General features: G+C 38.9%; 1 protein-coding gene across 1 annotated transcript in view; it reads right to left on the bottom strand.

The window, feature by feature from the left end:
* The window catches only part of LOC119581785 (sterol regulatory element-binding protein cleavage-activating protein-like), a gene marked incomplete in the record, with an annotated part of 28,708 nt that overhangs the window by 18,223 nt on the left and 10,277 nt on the right, over positions 1-208 (bottom strand).

Consider the following 208-nt stretch of genomic DNA (forward strand, 5'->3'; position numbering starts at 1 on the left):
GAAACTCACCATGACACTTTAGTTTACTTTACAAGTAAGTGCAAGCTATTTCTTGTACAAACCCTTGGTTATCAAGAAATTATTCTTTTTTACATATTAAACATTTCAGGTGCATATTTACTCATCTTGCTCCTTCATGCCTGTTATCGCACGGGTGTTTGGGTGGTGGTGGGAAAGGAGGGAGGAGGGAAAGGGTGGCATTAAAAAA

This window comes from Penaeus monodon, chromosome 15 (genome assembly GCF_015228065.2).
Source record: "Penaeus monodon isolate SGIC_2016 chromosome 15, NSTDA_Pmon_1, whole genome shotgun sequence".
Lineage (NCBI taxonomy): Eukaryota > Metazoa > Arthropoda > Malacostraca > Decapoda > Penaeidae > Penaeus > Penaeus monodon.